We start from the raw sequence: 9,106 nt of genomic DNA on the forward strand, positions 1-9,106 counted from the left end.
AAATTATATATACACAAGCATTACAATCCATCCTCACAGCCATTAACAGGAACTTTAGCTTGAATGCAACCATTTGACATTAAAATCGACTGAAACACTAAAAATTTACATGAAATCTCACATTGTTTTGATATCAGACGGCAGAGATTGATCCGTGCCCTCTATGTATTACAAAACTTTTAGGGTACATCATCATCAGGGATCACAAATATACTGTAATTTAAGGAAGACTTCTTACAGTTACACGGGGATATATACATGGTAGATAATATAAAACAAATTTCTGCAGTGGAAGGCTATACAGAACAAAACCAAAACTAAAAACAAAAAACGTGCTTACTATTTTTGCTAAAGAGCCTCTTGAATATGTACTTGGCATTTAAGTCTACACCTTCAGCGTGAGCTTATCAAATGTACAGCTGCTGTCAGTGTCCATATATGTCGGATGGAGATAGAATTTGATCTAGAGGCTGAAAATTCTGGGCTCCCAATAATCTAATTAACTTCTGAACTAACGTAGACATTTGTTACCAAAAGCCTGAATATCTTTCAAAACTCCCCGTATTGTTGATCCATAACTGGGACACCCAGAGCCTTTGCAATGGTCCTGGACTCCAGTTTGGCCACTGTCCTAATCGTATCATCATAACTAATCAATTTTTCACTCTTATCAATTTGTATCTCTTTCATACGAATTGCACATGCCCGAATCCTAAGCAACCCTGATATCCCAGCAGTCGAATCGTCATATAACTTTCTCACGAACTGCTCTCTCCGTGCTGCTGTGGCCGCCTCTGAAATCTTCCAACCTGCGATGACAGCCTCGTAGCCCTGCTTTCTAGCCCTACAAATATTACTGCAAGTACTGCTCTGGGGAACCTCCAAAAGCCGGTTGCTCCCACAAATCACACAAAGTCCCCTCAGAAAAGCGAGATACCTGATCAAATGCAAGAGAAGGCCTTGCACAACATTGTTACTACTTGGTTTGGCCTCGTTTTGCGCCAGAGCGGCCCTGGTGTAATCTCTGACCACGCTGGGTAGCAGGTAAGCCAAACCCAGTGAGGTCTGGGGTTCGATTCCCACTTGAGAGCATAGCACTTCCACAGACTCTGTCAGAAACACCTGGACCGTGAGTGCGCGGTCATTGGCAACGCCAATTCGCAGAAGAGCATCATCTCCCTCCAAATATTCCTCAACTGCAACTTCAAATTGGAAATAGGGATTGGGTTTGTCAAAGACTTGAACTTTACACCATTGAACAACATTTCCTCTCTCCACGGCCTTGGATTGAATGAGCCTCATCATGACATTCCAATTCTCCGGGAGAAAAAAACTGTTGGCCCAGAGCTCGTCTGCGACAGTCCATTTGTCAATCCACCATCCTGATCTCTCTCTGCTCTTACTCTCCTCACCGCCTCTGAAAACAGCGGAATTTTCAATTTGATCGACAAGAAAACCCGCTGCTACTTGTGCAGCCTGGTAAATCGCCTCTCTTGCATCATTACAAGCCGTGGCCATGACCTTCGCATCCAGAACAATCCACCACCGATTATCTTCATGCGCCTGCAAAAACAAGCGCGAAAATGCATACAATTTATCTAGCGCTTCCTCTGCCCTGCACACAGACTTCATCGACGCCTCAAACCCCACCAGGAAAAGCTTAAATTTTGCAGGTAAATCCGGTGCCGCGGCCTCTGATAAAGATAGAAGGGTTCTCGATCGATTGACCTTCATGATATTGAAGGAATATTCTGTGGGTCTCTGCAAGGGCAGGGCTTCAATCGACCACAACAGTCCGCTCATTCCCAGTTTCAAGTGTCGCGGTTTTCGAACGAATCTCATGAGGCAGTCCGCATAGCGAGAGCATTTCCAGCAGACGATTTCAGATTGCAGGTCCAATTCATAGTCATAGAGCTCCATTACAATATATTGCTATGCTGCTACACTTTACAGTTATTTGCTTAAAAGAAATCTGCAATCCTGAAACACTTTTAAAGCGGATCACAGAATAGATTACAGAATGCGATTCAAAACGTCAATGTAAACATGTAGCGCTGCCTTTTTTCTGGGTTCGAGACCAAGAAATCTTGAAGAACGTCTGAATTCGGGCATTTCTTGAAGTAAGGCTGACGATTTCTCCGTTAGTCGTTGACTCTCGTCGATTATTTGTTTTGATCGCGTAATTCCCAAGAAACCGTGCGCGAAATTTCGTGGAGGAAGAGTTCCCCGTTGATTGGAACGAGAAAAAGACAAGCTATTTTTCCACGGTCTTTGGTGGAAAGACTCATTCAGCCGAGTGCAGAGGGGCCCACATTTTATCATCGAAGGATTGGACAACACGGCATTCTGATTTTCTCATGCGGCGTTGGAGAATAAGGTGAAATTTTTTTGTTTGTTTGTTTTTAATTGAAAAAGATTTCAATTCAATATCGTCCAGTAGTCGACAAGGTAGTAGTCAAGAATATTCCTCAAATATATCCATCTTGGTGTACAATGGGTGCATCGAAAATGTATTAAAGGTTAATTAAAAAAAAATGATCTATATTTTGTTAGGTTAATTAGAAAAAAAAATTGTCTATTTTTTGCATACACAAAAGAATTAGAACTGAAATGTAGAGGGGATGGCTAAATATTTATAGGTCTGCTCTCGAAAATTATGAAAGTGGCAAAGACAACCCATATTTGTAGGAATATGTACAAAGGTAACAAGGAGTTCTATTTCAATTTTTTGTATTTTTTTATTTGCTACATTTTATCATTTGTAAGCGACATTTATTTTGGTTTGCCTCATTTTTAAATAAAAATTATATTAAAATAATTATAAATGTATAATTTTCTAGAGCTAGAGAGAGGGAGTCCCTGATAGGCATTAGAATAACCAAGGGGGTAGCTCCCATCACTCATCATCAGTTTGTTGATGATACTATGTTATATGGCCTAGGCAAGAGACATGAGGCATGCTCGTTCAGGGTTATTCTTGATTCCGATGCCAAGGCTTTAAGGCAGGAAATTAACACTGAAAAATCTAAAATCTTCTTTTTTAACACTGATAAAAATTAAGAATATGCAATTTGCAATATTTTGAATTTTAGGGTAGGGGAATTCCCATGTAAATATCTTGGCTTACCCTTAGCAAAAGGTTTTAGATCTTCTAAACTTTGGGATCATATTGTCAACAAAATAAAGTTCAAAGCGGAATCCTAGAAAGGAAAATGGCTCTCCTTAGCGAGCAGAGCTACCATGATAAAATCAGTCCTCTCTTCCATGCCAATTTATCAACTGTCTTGTATTGACCCCGGACAGCCAAAAAGGAGGAGCTAAACAAGATCCTAAGAAATTTCTTCTGGTAAGGTTCGGGAGATTAAAAAAGAAATATGCATTAATGGCTTGGGATAAAGTTTGCAAGCCTAAGGAGAGTGGTGGGGTTGGAATTAAGAACATGAGATATCAGAGTAAGGCCTTAGGAGCGAAATTAGTGTGGAGTATGCATAAATCCCATCACCTTAAATGGGCCAGAATCCTGTATCATAAATATTTGAATAGCATCAACCCTGAGAGCATCTTTAGAATTGCTAACCCCACAAGAGGGTCACGCATTTGGAACTTCATGCTTGATTGCAGAAGCATTATTTTGGAAAAACTCACATGGAATCTAGGAGAGGGTGGCCATGCCTTGTTCTGGTCAGACTCGTGGGGTGGCTATCCAATAATCAACAAGCTAGCTAGTTTTAAAAATGCACAAACTCTCCTGGAAGATAGATGGGGAAAACATGTCAAGAATTATATTGAAGTAGAAGATGGAAGCATAACCAAAAAGTGGAGATGGAAATCTTTCGATAACATAGATATTCCGACTGGAGAGAAAGAGGGGTTGATCCAAATCCTATAATCGAGAATCATATCTTTCCAGCTCAGCCATGATAAACTAGTGTGGGATGGATCCAAATCTGGAAGCTATAACACCAAGGAAGGCTATAAACTTCTGGCTGAAAAACAGCTAAGTCCAAAATGTGACATTCCATTAAAGTTATGTTGAGATAAAATTGCCTCCCAAAGGTAGGTATGTTCTCATGGTTAGCCCTATAGAATAGGGTCCTTACAACTGACCTGTTTAAAAAGTGGGGTTATGCAAGCCCAAGCATATGCCCTCTTTGCGAAAAGGAGGAGGAAAATGTGGATCACTTGTTATTATCCTGCGATTTATCACTTAATTGTTGGAATTGGCTCCATAATAAATTGGGATGGAGTTTAGCAATACCGAGCTCTGTTATGAACGTGTTTCAAGCTTGGCCTATAAGAAACATGAAGTATTTGTATGGAGGTATGTGGATCATTTCTCCATCTATTGTTATCTGAGAACTTTGGAAAGAGAGAAATAGGAGACTCTTCAAAGAACATAAGTTGGGTTGGGAACAACTTACTAACAAAATAGAAGTTGTTATTATTGAAATTCTGAATAATAGAATAATGAAGGGTCAGCATGGGGAGGCAAATATGTCCTTCTAGGATGAGAAGATGAGGGGGCGCTGGAATGGCTTGAAGATTCCCTCTTACGTTGGACCAAGGCACAAGCTAGGTAAAGGTAAAAGGGAAATTTGTGTTTGGAAACCACCTAAGATGGGCTGGTTTAAGGTAAACTTTGATGGAGCCTCCAGAGGTAATCTAGGACAGGCTGGCATTGGATGTTGTCTTCACAACTCAGACAGAATTGAGGTGCCATAGAGAGCTAAACCAGTAGGCATTGAAACTAACAATAGGGAAAAATTCATGGTGCTAGTGGAAGGGCTCGAAATGTGTAGGGCATTAGGAGTGGAGAAATTGGCTATTGAAGGGGACTCGGCCATTATAATCAATGCTATGAAAAAAGGATCCATTCTAAACTGGAGGCTAGATGTGTGGCTCAACAAAGCTTTAAACCTAAGCAAGGCCTTCAAGAAGATCATATTTAATCACATCTTCCGTGAGGGTAATTCTAAGGTTGATGAATTAGCTAATATGGGGACAGATGGGATCTACATAGACTAACAGTAACATCATGTATGTAGCCTCAAAAATTGTAGGATCATACCTCCCCCTCGCTCCTCGATCTATAAAGGGATAGCAGATTAGAGGCTTGGAGGGTGTACATAGATTATATATCTCAGTACCTTACGTTAATGACACATTTACACTCCTACCATTTTTTCTAAAGAGAAAATACTCATTATGTTGATATATAGAAGAACTTTATATATTCCTTCTTTTTCTCATCTCATGGGTTCTTAGACATATAAAAATAAAAATATAAACATATTCATATATATATATATATATATATATATATATATATATATATATATATATATATAGGTAAATACATAGATACACATATATATAAATACACACACACACACACATATATATACATAGTGGTATATATTCATAGATATATATGCTTATAGGTATATATATATTCTCATCGATTTGTTTGCACATGTGTATAAACATCCATACATTCATATATATATTAATATATAAGTTGTCGTGCACAACCTTCTCTTCTACTTGAATTAAAACCTCTATTCCGACAGCATATACAGAGACGTTGATGTGACCTTCCTTGTAGCACGCGATAGCTATGACTAGTATGCAGAGAGCTCAATCAACGCCAACGGTATTAATTACCTTGATCTTGGAGTTTGTCTTTCATCATTTTCTTTGCATCATGACCCTTCATTCCTCCCCCTTTGACACTCCTAAGTGATCAAACTGGTCCTTTTTCGAGATAGCTAAGCTGTATTTTACGACGCCTTTCATAGCACAATTAATATAGTAATAGCTATGTTTATCCTCCTCTATTGAGCAGTCGGTTATCCCAATATAATCAAGGTTGTCTGGTGATCTGAGTGAGTTAGCTCATTATGGATACACCGCTGAGGCTAGTGGGGCTTAAGCGACAAATGGCATTTACAGGGGACGTCAAATAAGATAGATTGAAAGGCATTCTTGTCTTCCCAAATGTCCTGGTTGTTCAAGCGGTCAAGAAAATATTAGGGGAAGAGTATATTTAGAATGATGACCGCACTAGGGCTAACTTTGATATAGTTGCAATGTTTCTAGCGGTGGCCATGCACTTTGAGAGGGATAGGGATGTGGTTGTGAAATTATGCAAAAGTGTCTTTAAGAAGGAACCGTTGGGTGAACTGGATAGGGTTGTCATCAATGTGGATGAGGATTTAACTATTCCTAAGCCTCGCAACTATGACAGATTCATTTGGAAAAACAAACCGGTGCCAAGATTTCCAATCTTGGAAATAGAAGATGAGGTTGCCTTTGTGGCCTCTAATCCGATAAGGTAGAGGAATTTTTTCTTTCTTATGTGGCTTCTGTATGTTAAAAAACTACCCTGTAATAGATGGTTGGCTAACTATCTCGAGGCATAAGACATTGAAGTAGTCCCAGATGATATGGAGATCCCCTTCGGCCCTGCCTACAATCTAGGTGAACCCCCTGTTAGTTCAAGGACGACGACAAGTAAGGTTTGGTCTAGAAGGATTCGGGCTTCTCCTAAGTCCTAGGACTTGATGCCTATCTGCAGGATAGTTTTTATATTTCTTTTTTGGTTTACTTTATCTCTCGAGGCGATGACTGGTTTCCTTTGATACTTAATGACTGCTTATACTTTTAGTTTTTATATAAGTAATACGAACATTTGGATGTTCAGGTTAATATTATATTTATCTTAGCTATGTTATTAAGTTGTTCTTTGTCCAGCTTTGTATTCTTCTCACATCAAATTTATTTAATTGTCTACTCTGATTTGGATGCATTCTCAGAATTCTGCATGATAAAGATATGGGTGATTTAGCAGGTCCCGCTTGTGGGTTTAAGCGGATAATTTTGTGAATATACAGATCCATATAGTTATTACCAAAATATGGTTTATTCATCCTCTCGGTGCTTACTCTGGAGCGATCCCTTTCTTGCCTATCTCTGCTCTGTGTCAACGTTCTACATATATATATAGACACACACACACACACACACACACACACACACACACACACACACACACACACACACACACACACACACATATACATAGACATAGATATGTATATATACATAGATATATATATACATACATATACATATATATACATATATATACATATACATATATATACATATACATATATATACATATATATATATATATACATATATATATACATAGATATGTATATATATATATACATATCTATGTCTATGTATATATATATATATACATAGATATGTATATATATACATATCTATGTCTATGTATATATATATACATATACATATATATATACACACACACACACACACACACACACACACACACACACACACACACACACACACACACACACACACACACACACACACACACACACACACACACACACACACACACACACACACACACGCACACACACATATATAGGTAGATGTAGGCGGGGATTGTCGCTACTTTTACTAATTCTCTGAGACTAGTTTGAGAGACCTGGGATTGGGATTCATTTTAAGAACTATCAGACATTTGTAGTTTGTTGATAAGCCTTATGAAGGTAGTGTTGACGATTATTTTTGACACACCCGCCAACAGTCAGGTAGCCAATGTGAACACTCACCACCTCTCTTGAAAAGTAATGAGTTTAGGAAAACGCACTACTCCAAGGTCTCTATAGTCAGGTCACGACGATGATGGGCAGCCCAATGGTTGATGTGGTTGTACCTGTTAAGGGGCATGCTAGTTGAAACTAAATCACGTTGATCGTGAATGGCTTAATGTCCTTTTTTATATTTTATGATTTAAGCTTCTCTAGAAAATAAACTACGAAGAGTAAAGGGAAAAAGAAAACAACAATGAAACCAATTCAATAACCACTTAACAAACTACTCAGTTAGCTCCCTGCAATCCAAGAAATTATCAAATATTATTCAAATTAGCATTCAACAACGGACCTCCAGTAAACCTACAAAATCATCGATTTCACAAACTTATGGAAATAAAATCATCAACAATATTGCCTACCACAATAATTCTCATACACCACTCACGTGCGCAATATGATTCATAAAGCAATAAACAGAAGATCAAACCATGTTGCTAATTCCAAATAACAGACATTACCATAGTACACAGAATAATTTCATATAATATAGACATAGATCAGGCAATCTACAAGATGCTTCTTGTATTGATCTCAATGAATGTCTAACAAAAATAACTCGTATTCTTAACAATCTGCAAAATACTCTAAAAATCTCTAAGTGGGCCACAAATCATCAATTTGGGGACCCTTACAAATGAATCCAAATTCTCAATTTACAGAAGTTTTTTGCCCTATTATCTAGGAAATAAATCTAACCTAAATTAAGAACTCAAACTAGGAGTCACAGTTATCTTGCAAGTTTATGCCTTAATACTCCAATTAACTACTATGAAACGGAGGTTGCATGAGCACTATGAAGACCATGCTGGGTGAGCCAAGCTTTCATAGTCATGAAAAAATTTGCTCAAAACTGGAACGTGAGTTGGAGCTGCAATTGAAAATATAAAATTGGGAGCCGTGCAGAAGGCCTGCTATCTTTAGCAGCTATATGTTCATCTTTCACTTTTTAATAAAAGATCTATAATTATCGATAATGCATGCAACAACTTGAATAGGAGGATCAGCTACATGTTTAATTCTAAATTTGCATTTCTTCAAAATCTCCTTTGCATGCTTCTTTCCTTTCTCTAACTCCCCTACTGTCTCTGTCACCTCTTGACATTGGGTAATTAGGTACATATATCTGTCCATGAGAGCAACATCAAACTGAGCCAAAGGTCCCAAATGTTGGGCCTCATATGCATCCCACTGATTCAAAACTTGCTCTTCCTCCATTATCATGGTGCTGGTTAATCCTAACCCAAAAGCTCCGAGCATATGCTTCAAAAAATTCTCATATTTCAAAATTTCTATAAGGAGAGGGACTCAGATCTTTGCCATATCCTTCACATACTACTGAAGCATTTCAGCCTTCAGTTCCAAAATGTATGCGTAAGATTGTAGGTTCTTGCAGTTGTCTTCTCCCA

The sequence above is a fragment of the Cryptomeria japonica genome, chromosome 5, assembly GCF_030272615.1.
Source record: "Cryptomeria japonica chromosome 5, Sugi_1.0, whole genome shotgun sequence".
NCBI lineage: Eukaryota > Viridiplantae > Streptophyta > Pinopsida > Cupressales > Cupressaceae > Cryptomeria > Cryptomeria japonica.